The following is a 16111-nucleotide window of genomic DNA, read 5'->3' as shown; positions in this document are numbered from 1 at the left end:
CGCTCTGCCAGCCTAAGTAACCTGAAGGTCAGCCTGGGAACACTGAGGGGGTCTGCAGGGGGCCTTGCAGAAGTGATTGGAGGGTTTGAGAGTAAGCTGTATGGCTTTCAAGGGGGCAGACACCTTGTCACAGTGACAATCTACGAATGAATGAATGAACACGCCCCTAGAAAAGGCTGGGCTGGCTGGGCGAGCAAAGGACTTCTCTCCACTCTTGCCTCTTCCCTTTTTTCTTAAGATAGAGAATTATGTAAAGGCATCTCCCAGCATACAAACTGCCACTGCCTGTCATGTGTTCCATGAACAGGGTTTAATTGGTTGCTTCCTGGCACACAATTTTCTTTCTTCCTTCCGGCGACAGGGGTCAGGTGGTGATTGAGGATTTCTGGGTGGAACAGGGTCCCCAGTCGCTCCTCCCAACATCCTGGTGATCTGTCCAGCCCCCTGGACTAGGCTACCACCTAGCCTGTCCAACCCCCTGGACTAGGCTACCACGGGCACACCGCCACACCCTCGCCTGGGCTGTTCCCTCAGGTTGCACGTGCTTGTCCCTCCATTCTCTGCTGGATGATAACCTGGAAGAATGTTGTTCCTTCAGGACCCTGAGCAAAACTAACGCAGTGGGTGAACTTCTCTTAAATCCCTGCCCCATCAGAACACACCCTCCTCTGTGGTCCCCAGCAGTCTGTTTCTAGCTTCTTGACAGCCTTTATAAAAATAGCCCATCCTCTTTTGGAGTTAGGATGGTATATTTTATTTGCTGTTATGGATATTCGTATTTATTAATGTTGTTACCACTAGATTTTAAATTGCTTAGAAACACATGCTCTATTTTATTCATCTTTGTACATGCAGAATAGCATTTGGCTTATCATTGGTGTCATGAAACACAATTGACAAATTCAGAATGTCAGGGCTATAGGGGGCATAAAGATCATCCAGTTCCCCTTCCCCCCATCTTCCAGAAGAATCCCTGTGTATAACTCCTTCCACTAGAACATGCAAAATGTATGGAAAATAAACCCAACTGAACTGGGAGGCTAGACGCACCAGACACGACGGCATCTTGGGAAGACCCTTGGGAAGAAATCAGAAATCCACGGTTACTCAGACTAAAGGGTCACTTGTTTGCTGAGAATTTGGATATCTGATATTTCCCTTTAAAGGTTACTAGAAGGAGAGCTTTTGAAGTTCTGCCTTATATTTCCCTATAGTCAACCTAAACACTGCTGAACACATAAGGGGCTCGGGGTAAAAAAATCAGGGTGAACAAATAAGGAAGTAAAGGCTAACTTCAAAGCTCCAGGGCAAGAGGTTTTGACTTCTACAGGGCAGCCGAACTGGTCCCAAACAACAGAGGACACCTTTCTGAAGAGCGAGATTGTTTATCCCTCGTATCCGAGGGTTGCCAGGTGCCCCTGGTATTTATTTGCTCTACTCAACACCCTAGGCCTGGGGGCTCCTCCTCCAGCCCCTTCCCCTCCCACCGCCTCAATGAAGCTGATAAAGGGTAGAAACTGCATAATCTTTGGGTGACCTCTGACCCCCTTTTGAAGGGCCTCCACCCAGTCCATCCTCCCTCTAACTCCCACCCTCTGAAGAGTACCATCTCCAGCTCTGACCTGAAGGAGCTGTCAGGGCGTGGGGACCCGAAGATGTTTTGGGAAGTGACTTAAAGACTTATTTGGGGCTTATCTAGCCTACTCAGTTGGGCTAGGGGTTCACATAAGGTGAAATAAATGACTTAAGCAAAAAAAAAAAAGAAAAAAAAATTTTTTTTTAAAAAATTCTGCCACAAAACTGCGGGCACAGAAATATGGAAAGCTATTGTCAAAGCACTTAAGAAAGTTCAAGGGCTTCTAATTTTTGTCCTCTGTTCTGGTTTTGCATCTGAGTGATTCAGAGAAACAGTTTGGAACAAATCTGCCCTCAGACTCACTGGGGTGTGCTGGGTCGCTGGGTTTTGCTTTGTTTGGTTTTCGGTGCTTGTGGTTTGGTGGGGGAGAGGGTGGTGTGGTTTTGTTTATTTTATTTTCCCTGTGGGATCAGCCCTTTCATTCTGGGCCAGTGCTGGTCACCGGGGATTAAGGTTAGCAATTTAAGAGGCAGTATCTTTCCCAAGGGGCCGTGGTCTACACTTCCTGGAGACTGTTGAGGAACCGAGCGCCTTGCTAATAACTCTGCTCTTGGGAGTGCAATTGATTTTCACGGAGAAGTTACATGATGGAACGATTAAAGGGCCACACATATCCTACAAGTGGGCTAAAAATTATTCCCCAGTGGGTTTTTTTTTCCCCCCTTAGAACAAAAATGGTAGGTAAATTGATTCCACTCTTGTTAGGCATCCTGATCTCACAGGGAATGGCCACACACACAGCCGTGTACACAGTCCACCAACAGGGTTCCTCCCCACTTCCACCCCCCAGAAAAGGGTGACCACGATGAATGCCCTTGAGGACAGGGTCGGGCCTGGCACTCTAGATCCAGGACACGGGGTCTGAGATGAGGAAAAACAGGAGGAAACAGATGTCTGAGATGCACCAGCTGAGAGAATGTGTGTACACAATCACCCTCTATTCCAACGTCAACAGAGGACAGCCCGGGAAATCCCAGAATGAGGGCGCTATTGTTTAGCAAAGGAAAACTCCCAGCACCACTAACTCACGTCTGGCTTCCGTGTAGGCCCATGAAATTACTCTGGCCTTAATTACTGCTGCTGTTGATCAAAGGGCCTCAGCAATTGAGGCCATTTCTCAGATCCTAGACTAAGAGTAGAGAGGTACTTTCAAGCCAGCCCCCTTTCACAGCTTTCTCTGGTCATGCTGCAGTCAAATGTGAGCATCGACAACACAAGGTGATCTGGTATTATGTTTATCAAAGCACTTCCTCATCAGTTACCCAGGTAACTACTTTTAGAACTATTTATGAACTACGTTGGACGGCTGGCATGATTTTCCAAGGGGACCCTGAGGCACAGAGAGGGTAAGTCAACCATCCAAAGTTACACAGCTGTTTAATGAGAGGCCCAAGCTAGGACTTAGATCTTATTGGCTGCTATCCAAATCCACTCTCATGGGTTCTCAAGACAAGTGGACTTTACATAATAAGAGTATTATTAACAAAAGCAATAGCAGTAATAATAATTGATGCTTTCACCAGTGAATTTCTATGTGTCAGGTACCATTCTGAGGACTCTGCATGTAAAACCTCATGTGAAACCTTATGAAATAGATTTGAAAATTACAGAGGGGGAATCAGGACAGAAAAGTGAAATAACTCACCCAAAGTCACAGAACTGGCAACAGACATCTCTTGGAATTAAACTCTGTTAAGATGCAGAATCTACACTCTTAACCTGTGCTGTTCCATCTCTCTTTGTGGTAAAATCATAATATAATGTGACCCTAACATGAAAAAATACTCTAAATGTAGTCCACTGAAACGGTTTTGATAAAATAGGTACCATTCCCATTTAGTGGGGTTTTGTTTTGGTTTTTGGCTTGTTTTGCTTGGTTTTTATGATTGTTGTTACTACAAATAAAATTCCATCAAATGCACCAAATTCTTTCTCAGATCATGCAATGGTAGGTTGTTTTTCAATAGCTCTGTGACCTGGGGCAAGTTATAAATCTCTCTGTCTCTTCTTCTATAAAATGGGTATGATTATATTTACCTCACAGAGTTGTTTTGAAAATCAGGTGGGATACTATGTTTGAAGGCACCCAGAAGCTGTAAATTCCTAGAACTAGTTTCCGAAAATTGATAGTAAGCAAAGTTTACTTTGTTCAACAGTTTGCATATGTCTCTTAACTGCAGGACTCCTGGGAGGCTTAAATACGCTAGTGAGCATCCTGAAGCTCAAATAGGAACCAGAAATGGAGTACTTCCCAAAGCTGACTACAGAACTCTATGGAGGAAGCATTTCTCCAGCTATAATTCCAAGCAACCCACTTCACGATTTGTCTCCCACAGAGTGGAATCTGGCATGTGCTTTCCCAGAGGATCCCTTTCTTCAGCAACATTCAGAACAGCTCCAGGCCATCTGAAGTCACTCCTAGATTCTCCCACTTTATTTTGAGACTTTGCAGCAAGAGACTTAAGTCTGCACTTCAATTATTATAACTATCAGTTATATCTTCATAACAGGATATGAGTTACAAGTGAGAGGGGCTCTGGGACTCCAACAGAAAAGGGGCAAGAGACCTTAGATGATCCCATTCTAATTCTTGTGTCCTACATGCAAGCTGGCTCCTCCTGCAGAATCACCCCTAGTCACTCAGAATATGTGGCTGGCCCCTGACATAAAACCAAGATTTGAAGGCTGGCCCCACTGCTGATGAATCCCCATCCTTGCAGCACACACAGAGTATATGGGGAAAGAATAACATGGGACTGGCCCAATACATGGGGTGTGGTTGGAGGAGAATGCATGCCTTTCTCTGCTCTGATACCACTGTCCCATGGAGGTGGACATGAGATGTCTAAAATCCCCATTGTTTTATCCTAAAAATAAAAGTTGCTAACATTTATTGAGGACTTGCCTACTTAGCATGTCCCCAAGACTGTCTAAGCTAATTACTATCTTCCAACCTCACAATAACTCTTTGAAAGTGGTACCATCAACATTTTACAGAGCAGGTAATGGAAGCACAGAGATGTTAGGTAAATTGCCAATCATAATAGCTCATAAATAGCATAGCTGGGATTCCAACATGGGTTTGCCTGAATCCATAGCCTTGGACCTAAGGTTTTAGGTTGTCTAGAGCAGTAATCCTCAAAGAGTGGTCTTCAGACAAGTAGCATCACCAATACCCGGATACTTTTTAAATATGCCAATTTCTGGGTACCATGCCAGGCCTACTGAATGAAGAACTCTGCTTGTTGCTGTTATTCAATTGCTCAGTCATGTCTGACTCTTTGCAACCCCATGGACTGCAGCATGCCAGGCTTTCCTGTCCTTCATCATCTCCTGGAGCTTGCTCAAACTCATGTCCATTGAGTCGGTGATGCCATCCAACCATCTCATCCTCTGTCATCCCCTTCGCCTCCTGCCTTCAATCTTTCCCAGCATCAGGGTCTTTTCCAATGAGTTGGCTCTTTGCATTAGGTGGCCAAAGTATTGCAGCTTCAGCTTCAGCATCAGTCCTTCCAATGACAGCAATCTGTGTTTTTTACAAGCCCTGCTGTTCACTCTGAGGCCCACTAATGATTGAGAACCACTGCTCTAGGGGCAAGGGCTTTGTACCAGGTGATGGCATCATATTACCTGAGAAAGGTAACACAGCCAGCCAGAATGAGTCATTATCTAGTAATGTCACCCAGCAACAAGCAGGGTGCATTAGGCCAGGGCTGGGGGGTTAGTAGTTATTGTGGGAAAGAAAAGTAACAGTGAGATTGGTGGTCCCAGGGCCTAAGGCCAAGACAGAATCGGGGGGAGAGCCGAGGTCCAGCTTGAGGGCAGGAAAAGGCCAGGGCAGCCAGACCTGTGAATATGCCACCACTCCCATCCCATTCCATCCCATTTCCCACCTTCTCTCTTCCTACAACCACAGACTCTCAGGGCAGTGCGGTCCTCAAGGATTCCTGGGTTCCCTTTCTACCAGAGCCTCTGCTTGGACCCCTGCAGTGACAAAGCACTCACTGCTCGCAGGGTGGTTCTTCTCCTTTCTGGAAGCATCTGCTTGTTACATTACGCTTGCCGTCTATGAGATTCCTGCGTATTTCCTGACACTATTCCCTGCCTCCCCTTCCTCCACTCCATGGGGGCCATTCCAAACTCATCTGCCTCTGGGCAGCCCCTCAGATGTTTGACAAGCCCAGGCTTCCTGGGTCCTCTCTGGTCCAGGACTAAGACCACAGCTCTATCAAGAAGCCCTCTTCTACTCATTTTCATGTCCTTTCGCCACCCTGGGCCACCTGAAAAGGCTTGCATCCAGAAGCTCTTATCTGCCACTTCCTGTTGGCCGAAGTCACCAACCTCCACCAGGCAGGATAATACCAGGCTCTCTGAGCAAAGAGCCCTGCCCCGCAGCGGTGCCTCCCCATGCTGTGCTGTCCTGCAGTGGGGCTGCCCAGTGCCCTTCCTGAAAGAGGGGCCGAGGGGAGGGAGTGCTGACTGCTTTTCCTTCTCTTCTTCCTGATGAGAACATGGAAAACGACAGCCCTGCCCTTCAGAGATTGCCTCTGTTCTTCTGTTTTCTCAAGGAAATATTTCTCTGAGACTCACTCCACATGCAAGGAGAGAGGCCCACCAGTGAGAAAGTTCTGCCCCCTCACCTGACCACCCCCCCCCGCCCCCGTCACCTGGAGGAGCTCCTATTTCCTGCATCTCTCCAGTGTCCCACGACTGAGGGGATATAGGAGCCTGTTGGAACCCTTGGCTCTCGGAGTTGGTAGACATCAGGCTATGTCAAGACCCCACAGCCTCTGTGCAGTTGGCAGGGATTGAACCCTTCTGCAGAGACGAGATAGTGATGAATCTGTCTTCTCTGGACAGACTGTGGTTATCTTCTCCAAGGAAGCCAAGGCAGAGGCTGGACTGGCAGCCTGGAGATCGGGGCTCTAGGCCCCCATGGTCCCGGGCATCCTCCGGAAACAAACTGCTTAAATTCAGACTTTGGTCCACCCTGGCTAGCTGTGTGACCTGGGGCAAGTTATTTAACTTCTTGTGAGGCCTATGATCTCATCTGCTCATGGGGACATATACATGGAGTGCTCTCTTTCAAGGTTGCTGTTGAGGATCACATATGACACGCATGTGAACACTGGGCACAGTGCCTGCCACGTGGTCAGGGCTCATTGGATGTTTCTTGTTTCTATTTCACACAACTTGATTAGGGATCAAGTCACACATAACTAGAGCCTTTTTAACTTTGCAAAGACTTTCTTAATTCCTTGGTGATCCTAATAACTCAGTGAGATGACGATGTCAAGACTTACTGCTACCATTGTACAAGTGAAAACACCAAAGCCAGAAAGGTCAAGTAACTAATCCAAAGTCACACAGCAGACTGGTCATCAGATCCCAAGCCATCTGACCTCCTGCTTCCAGCTCCTGAGGCACAGCTGTGATGGACAGTCTGATTTGTAATACCATTGCAATTTCCCCCATGTTCTACACCTGTCTTATTTTCTAAAATCAAGAGCTATACTCTTGATCTTGGACATAAAATTCTACAGTCTCGACAGTAAACGGGCTCCCCTGTCCTACACTCCCTAGTTTCTATGCTAAGGGGCATCCAAGGAAGAGATTCCTATATCTTTTCACTTCCCGACTTGGCTCTTGGGGCAGTGGTGGGTTTGACTGGTGTATGAGTCAGTTTACAGCCAACCTCACTGCTTGATCCAAGGCTCATTGTCTGACCCTGAGCCAAAATTTGAGGATGTTGGCACCAAGTTGCCCAGGAGTCCTCCACGGGACCACCTATGCAGCATCCCATCCACCCCCTGGGTGGAAGGAGCCCAGCCTCTCTTTTGCAATGACTTCTGGACTGGAACAAGGCATGGAACAAGACCAGGTGGGGGTGCAGGGTGGGAGAAAGGTATACCTGCCCGCTCTAGATGTACCGCTTTCACTTGCCAATCCAAAGGGACCCCTCACAGGAGATTTTGGGGTGTTTGTGCCTGGGGCTGGAAGTCACTATGTTCTATTCAGTGGCTCCAGAAATACCAGACCTTTCCACCATGTCCCATCTGGGCCTGATAAGCACCATCTCTTCAATGTCTCTACTAACTGGATCGTGGGCTGGCTTAGCTGTATATTCCAGGGAGGGACAGTTTATCTCAGTGCTCTTCCTATGGTTCCAAGAGATGCTTCTCTCTATCCTCAGGAGACATCAGGAATTGGCTCCACTGAGCACTTATCAGCCAGGGATGCTCCAGTGACGTCAGCTTCCTGAGAGCTGGACAGTTCCCCTCACTTCAAAGCCTGGCTTTGCTCCCTTCCTCCCTCTGCTCCTCCCCTGCTCACACTTGGATTCACCTTCAGACCCCACGGCACACAGAACTGGCTTCTCACACTGTCACCCAGGGCACAGCGTGGTGTCTTCACCTGATCTGTCTTCACTAGCCAGAGCCCACAGGGCTGAGTGGTTATAAAGAAGGGCCACCTCGCTGTGCATGAAGGACATTACAGGGGCTGAAAACTATCTGGCAACAGAACTTTTTTTTACATTTATTAACTTATCCAACAAATAATTTTTGAATGACCACTAAGCGCCAGGTTCTACTCTGGGTGTTGGCGAGAGAATGTGGAGCAAGACAGACAGCTTGCCATCAAGGGGCTGACATTCTACAGTGGCAGAACTGCCAAAGAGGTAAATGTATAGGACGTGATACAAAAAAATGGGTACAGCTGGTTGAGGGGCAGTGTGCCTGCGGGCAGGGGCAAGCGCCAAGGAGACACCGGCTGGCGGGAACTTGAACAAAGGAAGGAAGTGAGCCGCGAAGTGTCTTGGGGAAACGGGGTTGGAGCGTGCCGGGCCCTTAGCAGAAGGTGGCGGTTGTGCTCATGGAGAGCCCGCAGGCCGCCGAGGCTACAGCAGAGTGAGCAAGGCAGAGGGTGAGAGGTGGGCTGGAGAGAAAGGACCGGGCCAGCTCGTGGAGAACAGGGTCAGCAGCCAACTATAGCCCCTGGCCTGTTTATGTCAGCCCATGAGCTAAGACCAGTTATTACATTTTTTAAAAACTGAAATATGGATTGATATACAATGCTGTGTTAGTTTCAGGTGTACAGCAAAGTGATTCAATTACACACACGTACACACATATTCTTTCCCAGATTCTTTTCCATTATACATTATTACAAGATACTGAATATAGTTTCCTATGCTATACAGTCAACAAAAACAAGACCAGGAGCTGACTGTGGCTCAGATCATGAACTCGTTATTACCAAATTCAGACTTAAATTGAAGAAAGTAGGGAAAACCACTAGACCATTCAGGTATGACCTAAATAAATCAAATCCCTTATGATTATACAGTGGAAGTGAGAAATAGATTTAAGGGCCTAGATCTGATAGATAGAGTGCCTGATGAACTATGGACGGAGGTCCATGACATTGTACAGGAGACAGGGATCAAGACCATCCCCATGGAAAAGAAATGCAAAAAAGCAAAATGGCTGTCTGGGGAGGCCTTACAAATAGCTCTGAAGAGAAGAGAAGCGAAAAGCAAAGGAGAAAAGGAAAGATATAAACATCTGAATGCAGAGTTCCAAAGAATAGCAAGAAGAGATAAGAAAGCCTTCCTCAGCGATCAATGCAAAGAAATAGAGGGAAACAACAGAATGGGGAAAACTAGAGATCTCTTCAAGAAAATTAGAGATACCAAGGGAACATTTCATGCAAAGATGGGCTGGATAAAGGACAGAAATGGTATGGACCTAACAGAAGCAGAAGATATTAAGAAGAGTTGGCAAGAATACACAGAAGAACTGTACAAAAAAGATCTTCACGACCCAGATAATCACGATGGGGTGATCACTCATCTAGAGCCAGACATCCTGGAATGTGAAGTCAAGTGAGCCTTAGAAAGCATCACTACGAACAAAGCTAGTGGAGGTGATGGAATTCCAGTTGAGCTAGTTCAAATCCTGAAAGATGATGCTGTGAAAGTGCTGCACTCAATATGCCAGCAAATTTTGAAAACTCAGCAGTGGCCACAGGACTGGAAAAGGTCAGTTTTCATTCCAATCCCAAAGAAAGGCAATGCCAAAGAATGCTCAAACTACCACACAATTGCACTCATCTCACACGTTAGTAAAGTAATGCTCAAAATTCTCCAAGCCAGACTTCAGCAATACGTGAACCGTGAACTTCCTGATGTTCAAGCTGGTTTTAGAAAAGGCAGAGGAACCAGAGATCAAATTGTCAATATCCGCTGGATCATGGAAAAAGCAAGAGAGTTCCAGAAAACCATCTATTTCTGCTTTATTGACAATGCCAAAGCCTTTGACTGTGTGGATCACAATAAACCGTGGAAAATTCTGAAAGAGATGGGAAAACCAGACCACCTGACCTGCCTCTTGAGAAATCTGTATGCAGATCAGGAAGCAACAGTTAGAACTGGACATGGAACAACAGACTGGTTCCAAATAGGAAAAGGAGTACGTCAAGGCTGTATATTGTCACCCTGCTAATTTAACTTCTATGCAGAGTACATCATGAGAAACGCTGGACTGGAAGAAACACAAGCTGGAATCAAGATTGCTGGGAGAAATATCAATAACCTCAGATATGCAGATGACACCACCCTTATGGCAGAAAGTGAAAAGGAACTCAAAAGCTTCTTGATGAAAGTGAAAGTGGAGAGTGAAAAAGTTGGCTTAAAGCTCAACATTCAGAAAACGAAGATCATGGCATCCGGTCCCATCACTTCATGGGAAATAGACGGGGAAACAGTGGAAACAGTGTCAGACTTTCTTTTTCTGGGCTCCAAAATCACTGCAGATGGTGACTGCAGCCATGAAATTAAAAGACGCTTACTCCTTGAAAGGAAGGTTATGACCAACCTAGACAGCATATTCAAAAGCAGAGACATTACTTTGCCAACAAAGGTCTGTCTAGTCAAGGATATGGTTTTTCCAATGGTCATGTATGGGTGTGAGAGTTGGACTGTGAAGAAGGCTGAGTGCCGAAGAATTGATGCTTTTGAACTGTGGTGTTGGAGAAGACTCTTGAGAGTCCCTTGGCCTGCAAGGAGATCCAACCAGTCCATTCTGAAGGAGATCAGCCCTGGGATTTCTTTGGAAGAAATGATGCTAAATCTGAAACTCCAGTACTTTGGCCACCTCATGCCAAGAGTTGACTCATTGGAAAAGACTCTGATGCTGGGAGGGATTGGGGGCAGGAGGAGAAGGGGACGACAGAGGATGAGATGGCTGGATGGCATCACTGACTCGATGGATGTGAGTCTCAGTGAACTCCAGGAGATGGTGATGGACAGGGAGGCCTGGCGTGCTGCGATTCATGGGGTCGCAAAGAGTCAGACACGACTGAGCGACTGAACTGAACTGATGCTATACAGTGGGTCCTTGTTGTTTATCTATTTTATGTATAATAGTGTTCATCTGTTAACCCCAAACGCCTAATTCATTACCCTCCCTCGCCTTTCTCTTTTGGTAACCATCACTGAAGACATGGTATGCATATACAATGGACTACAACTCAGTCATTTAAAAAAATAAAATAAAATAATGCCATTTGCAGCAACATGGGTGGGCCTAAAGAGTATCATAGTAAGTAAAGTAAGTCAGACAAGACAAATATCATATGACATCACTTATATGTAGAATCTAAAAAAAAAAGAAAATGGCCCCAAGGAACTCATTTACAAAACAGAAATAGGCTCACAGACATAGGAAACTGTTACAACATTTGTAAAGACTTAGGAGGAGACAGATGGAGAAAGAAACAGACGCAAAGATGAAGGCAAAGAAGAAGGAGGTGATTTTGCGACAGAGCCTATGTGGCCCACAAAGCCTAAAACAGTTTCTGTCTGGTGCTTTACAGAAGTTTCAGTTCAGTTCAGTTCAGTTTAGTTGCTCAGTCGTGTCCGACTCTTTGTGACCCCATGAACTGCAGCACTCCAGGCCTCCCTGTCCATCACCAACTCCCGGAGTTCACTCAAACTCATGTCCATCGAGTCAGTGATGCCATCCAGCCATCTCATCCTCTGTCGTCCCCTTCTCCTCCTGCCCCCAATCCCTCCCAGCATCAGGGTCTTTTCCAATGAGTCAACTCTTCCCATGAGGTGGCCAAAGTACTAGAGTTTCAGCTTTAGCATCATTCCTTCCAAAGAAATCCCAGGGCTGATCTCCTTCAGAATGGACTGGTTGGATCTCCTTGCAGTCCAAGGGACTCTCAAGAGTCTTCTCCAACACCTGAGTTCAAAAGCATCAATTCTTCAGCGCTCAGCTTTCTTTATAGTCCAACTCTCACACCCATACAAAACCAATGAAAAAACCATAGCCTTGACTAGACGTTTAGTTCTCCCCTAATACTGAGATCTGAAGGACATTAAGCTGTTTGGGCTTCATTTCCAGTACTATAGAGAGTCACTGAGCAGGGGGATGCCGGGGGCCCTGCTCAAGCAAATGGCACAACCTGAGGTCTCCTTGTCAGGGCTTCCTCTGGCCCCACCACAGGAGGCTGGCTGTAAGGGCTCGGGGTGCTGCTGGCACATCCACCCTGAGTGAGAGGACGGGAGCTGTGTCTGCAACGCGAGTGGTGGCTGTGGTGAGGATTCGCTTTGGGGGGAGTTTTTGTTTGTTTTATTTTTATTGGAATATTGTTGATTTGCAGTGTCTTGCTACTTTCAGGTGCACAGCAAAGTGAATCTGTTATACATATAAATATATCTACTCTTCCTCAGATGATTTTCCCACGTAGGTCATTCCAGAGTACTGAGTAGTGCTCCCTGTGCTGTACAGCAGGTTCCTATTAGTTATCTACTTTGTGTATAATAGTGTGTATATGTCAATACCAATTTCCCAACTTATCACCCCCCCACCCCCCCCGCCAATCTTACTTTCTGGGGCCTGGAGAAGGGATAGGCTACCCACTGCAGTATTCATGGGCTTCCCTGGTTGTTCAGATGGTAAAGAATCCACCTGCAATGCGGGAGACCTAGGTTCGATTCCTGGGTTGGGAAGATCCCCCTGGAGGAAGGCATGGCAACCCACTCCAGTTTTCTTGCCTGGAGAGTCTTCATGGACAGAGGAGCCTGTCAGGCTGTAGTCCGTGGCATCACAAAGAATCAGACGTGACTGAAGCAACTCAGCACAGCACTGCACCTTACCCCTGGTAACTGTAAGTTATGTTCTACATCTGTAACTCTCTTTCCGCTTTGTAGGTAAGTTCATTTGTACCCCCCCTTTTTTTAGATTTCATATATAAGTAATATCATATGATATTTGTCTTTCTCTGTTTGACTTACCCCACTCAGTGTGTCAATCTCTAGGTTCATCCATGTTGCTGCAAATGGCATTATTTCATTCTTTTTTATGGCTGAGTAATATTCCATTGTGTATATCCACTTCTCTGTTGATGGACATTTAGGTTGCTTCCATGTCCTAGCTATTGTAAATAGTGCTGCAAAGAACATTGGGATGCATGTATCTTTTTGAATTACGGTTTTCTTCCAGTGTATGCCCAGGAGTGGGATCACTGGATCATATGGTAGCTTTATTTTTAATTTTTAAAGGAATTTCCATACTGACTATATCAATTTACATTCCCACCAACAGTTTAATTTGTGTCATCAATTGAATATGAGATGTGAGGGAAAGAGAGGCATGAAGGATGCTTCTAGCTTGAGCAACTGGGCAAATGTTGGTTTCATTTACTGACATGCAGAAGGAAAGCAGTTGGTAAGACAGGTGTGAGAAATCCGAAGTTCAGGTTTGGCCATGATCAGTTTAAGATGATGATCAGACATCAAAGTGGAGATATGTATAAACACTGTCTAGTTGCTAAGTCATGTCTATTTGCGACCCCGTGGACTGTAGCCTGCCGGGCTCCTCTGTCCATGGAATTCTCCAGGCAGGAATACTGGAGCAGGTTGCCATTTCCTTCTCCAAGGCATCTTTCCAACCCAGGGATCGAACCTGAGTCTCCTGCATTGACAGGCAGATCTTTTACCACTGAGCCACTGGGGAAGCCATACATGGACAAAATATACAGAATGTCATTTTCTTATACCAAGATAATAAATGCTATGTATGACTTCTTTAAATTTACATAGTGCTACAGTATATTAATACCCTGTGAACTTCAAAAAACCAAAAACATTTACAGTAGTATTATTGATCGCCAAAATGAAGGGGAAGGAGACTTTACAACTGTAAGAATGTGCAAGTGTCCTGTTAAGGCAATATTGATCCAGATGATCATTTAGCATCTGCCACCTCAAATGCCTCAGTTCTGGAACGCCCACTGTGACAAACATCACATAAAATGTAAAGAACGATGATGTTACTGATGTAGTTGGAAAAAAGAATATACTAAAGACTTTTGTGTGAAATAAGATATTCACACACATAACAGTCTACAAGGAAAATGTTCTCTATTTGTCTCTTTCATTGATGAGAAAAGTCAAAGTGAAAAGTGAAGTTACTCAGTCATGTCTGACTCTTTGTGACCCCATGGGCTGTAGCCCACCAGGCTCCTCTGTCCATGAAATTCTCCAGGCCAGAATATTGGTGTGGGTTGCCATACCCTCTTCCAGGGGATCTTCCCAACCCAGGAATCAAACCTAGATCTTCTGAATTGCAGGCAGCCTCTTTACCATGTGAGCCACCAGGGAATCCCTAATTGACTGAGAAAACTGAGGCTTAAAGAGTTAAACAGTTTCTGGAGTTAGTTGTACATGGAGTTCAGCGGTGGTAGAGCTGGGACACAAAGTCAGGAGTCCGAGTTCTTCACCCCACATCCACTAAACTGAACACAGCCGTGACCGCTCAGGAGGGCATTCTTCCTTTTCTGGTGTTTGTGTCTGGGCATTTTCATTCGGACAACATAAAGGACAAACTGAGTTCCTGATTTGATCCTCTAGTCCAGATCTAATAAAATATTCTTGTTTTCTACCTCTGAATTTATTAAAATTGAAAATGCATATTTTCATTATAATACTTTTTCTTATACTTTTTAACTGATGAAAATGATACATGCTTATTAACTAAAATTGAAAATACAGAGAAATACAGAAGGGGAAAAATAGAGAAGAGTGCCCAACATTTAAGTATACTCATGACTGAATATTTTGGAGCTTTTTAAAGCTTGCATACATACTATCTGCTCTACAGATAACAAGTAACTTCTGGGGTTCAGAAATGTGGGCTCAGAAAGTAAAGAGGGCCCAAAAGGAGTCAATAAAGTAGATGGTAAAGGCTCCAGGTAATAAATGATTAAAAAGACTGACATTTTTTAACATAACACAAAGATGTGCATCAAGAATTGTGCTTAGTGCTTGAGGTGCACGACCTTGGCTAATTCTCACACCATTTTACAGTAGAGGAAACTCTTAAGCAGCAGAACTGAGACTTTAACCCAGAGCAGGAGCTCTTCAGTCTCATGTCATTCTATTCTAGAGAACAGTGATGGTCCACCATGAGGCTAGTGGGTGCTCAGTAAATAGTTCTTAGACAAATAAATCAAAACTAAGGAATCTGATAAATTCAGAATGAAACTAAAGGAGAGGAAGATAGTATAAATGGGGGCAACCTAGGATAGACATTCAATAAATAAAAATGCATTCAATAAATATTTCCTGAGCATCTGTAAGTGCTAGGCACTGAGTCAGACACCAGAGACCAGCAGCGAAGGTAACAGACCAAAATCCTGAGCTCAGGGTGCTCACTATTTTGTAGCTGGATCACTGTGGGTGGTTAAATCTGGGAGCCACTCAGCGTGGCTTGCCCTCAGGTCCTAGAAGTCTATCTTGTTTCTCTCTGATACAGAGTCACCTTGCATCAACCAACTTCTAAAAAGTAAAGAACTTCAGGAATGGAAAATCTAATTATGGAGCATTTCTATTTTATTCTTCAGACCAAACACTGCCTAAGTTGTACTCCATTGTCATCTCTATTTCTGCACAATTTCCAATCAGATCCACTAACTGGAATTTTTAACCTGAGGCTATGGCCCTCCTTGGTCTACATGGATGGGAGAATGTTATATGAATATACATTTTACGGAGGAAGAAGGGGCCTGGAGGGGAGGCCCACTGCTTTTGTCAGATTTTCAAAAGGGTGAGTAACCTCAAAAGTGTCGCAATCCATGGCTCTAATCTTTTTCCACTTCAGTGATACTTCCCATGGTCTGTGAATGTTGCCTCTCTTTTCCTATAACAGGCTCTCACAGAGCTGAGACTGAGTGGCACGTGGGCTTTGCTTTCAGGAACTCTGTAAGTACAGCACTGGTATTTTTCCAGGCGAAGCAAAAAAAAAAAAAAAAAAACGGAGCTTAATTCATTCACTTCCACATTGACACAAGGGGAATGTTCCAATTCCTCAGCCACTGAGAAAGGCAATGTCCCCCACCAGGCTTCACACAACCCTCTTTCACTTGATTATTATTGGAGTCTCACCCCTGGCCCTGACTCCACACCGT

General features: G+C 45.3%; 1 protein-coding gene across 9 annotated transcripts in view; it reads right to left on the bottom strand.

Annotated features, from left to right (window-relative positions):
• NAV2 (neuron navigator 2) overlaps window positions 1-16111 on the bottom strand; it is a 423563-nt gene that overhangs the window by 356442 nt on the left and 51010 nt on the right. The window lies entirely within an intron of this gene.

The sequence above is a fragment of the Bos grunniens genome, chromosome 29, assembly GCF_055505025.1.
Source record: "Bos grunniens cultivar Pamir isolate PY7600 chromosome 29, Bosgru_T2T1.0, whole genome shotgun sequence".
In the NCBI taxonomy this organism is placed as follows: Eukaryota; Metazoa; Chordata; class Mammalia; order Artiodactyla; family Bovidae; genus Bos; species Bos grunniens.
This window is presented reverse-complemented; position numbering and strand designations above follow the sequence as displayed.